Here is a 1,908-nt window from a genome sequence, read left to right on the forward strand (position 1 = left end):
GAAGGGAGAGAGATAGAGAGTTAGAAACATCGATGAGAGAGAAACATCGATCAGCTGCCTCCTGCACACCTCCTACTGGGGATGTGCCCGCAACCCAGGTACATGCCCTTGACCGGAATTGAACCTGGGACCTTTCAGTCCACAGGCTGGCGCTCTATCCACTGAGCCAAACTGGTTTCGGCGAGATGGAGCCTATTAAGCCATTATTTGGAGGTTGGCTTTTACTCTAAGCATTTTAAGTAGAAGAATAATGACATCTGATTAGTTTCAAGAGGACCACTTTGAAAGTCCTAGACCAGTGGTCAGCGAACTTCGGCTCGCGAGTCACGTGCGGCTCTTTGGCCCCTTGAGTGTGGCTCTTCCACAAAATACCACGTGTGGGCGTGCATGTACAGTGCGATTGAAACTTCATGGCCCATGCGCAGAAGTCGGTTTTCGGCCTGGGCAAGTCTATTTTGAAGAAGTGGGGTTAGAAGAAGTGGGGGGTGTGGGTCGGTGTAGCGACGGGGGGCAGGCGATCGCGGGATACGCAGCTCCGGGGAGACATGCGGGATTCATGCACCAGTTGAGTGAGCCAGTCAGTCAGCAGTCTCATTGTGCAGTGGTTAGTGCTAGTCGCATCCCCAAATCGCACGGGTGACTAAAGTACCTACTTGAAGCATAAAGTTACCTGTATTTTTCCAACCAGCTGCAAATCCTACAGGTTTTTTTGTCATCAATTTAAGAATTGTAATTATTTTGGGTGTTAGAAGGCAAAGTTAGAATCGAGACTGGTAAGAAGCTATTAAAATTAACAGACAAGAAAATGATAATGACTTATAGAGCATGATAGTGGCAGTGTAGGTCATGAAAAGTGGTCATAATTTACACGTGTATTTGCAAGATCGAGATAGAAAGGCAGTAGTTGGAGCAGATTTTGAAGGGAGGTTGAGGACATGTTGAATATGAGATGTCTGTTGGGGAAGATAGTTGGGTATTAGAGTTTAGAGCTTAAGGAAGAAGTCTAGGCTAGAGCAATAAAATATATATTAATTACTGAAGGTAAGAGCAAATTCTATTATACAATATGTAATTATTACATCATATCTAAAGATCAAAAAATAAATTAATATAAAATTATTTATCATTTACTACCTAAAATGTATTTTTTTTAATGCTAAGAGGGGTGTTGTCAAATTACATATTTGTAAAGGGGGTTCACAAATCAAAGATTAAAAAATATATTTCCCTAATATATTTCTATATTACCCCTCTGGTTAATTTCAGTTTAAAAATCACTGAACTTTATAATATGGATGGAAACTTCAAATTACATCTACCTCCGCAATGATATATTACAAATAAAAAAAGAGAACTTCTGCCCAGCTGGCGTGGCTCAGTGGTGAGCATCCATCTGTGAACCAGGAGATCATGGTTTGATTCCTAGTCAGGGCACATGCACGGGTTGCAGGCTCAATCCCTAGTGTGGGACCTGCAGGGGATAGCCGATCAATTATTCTCTCTCATCATTGATGTTTCTATCTTGCTCTCCCTCTATGAAATCAATAAGAAGATGAGAGAGAGAGAGAGAGAGAGAGAGAGGAAATCAATAAGATGAGAGAGAGAGGGAGAGAGAGAGAGAGAGAGAGAGAGAGAGAGAGAGAGAGAGAGAAAACGAACTTCTGTATGATCTGTGAGATTGACCTGACAACTAGTCTTGGCTCTGACTCAAAGGCAAAATCCAGAGCCGGTTTCGTATGATCTGTGAGATAGGCCTGACAACTAGTACTTCAGTCTTGTCTCTGACTCAAAGGCAAAATCCAGAGCCGGTTTCACTTATACCACTGCTCAAACTGCTCTCTGTAACTTCAGACCTCTGTGTAACTAGTAAGCACACTGTTCATTGGTATAACATTCTCTGCACTTTCC

The sequence above is a fragment of the Myotis davidii genome, unplaced genomic scaffold (genome assembly GCF_000327345.1).
Source record: "Myotis davidii unplaced genomic scaffold, ASM32734v1 scaffold657, whole genome shotgun sequence".
Taxonomy (NCBI): Eukaryota; Metazoa; Chordata; class Mammalia; order Chiroptera; family Vespertilionidae; genus Myotis; species Myotis davidii.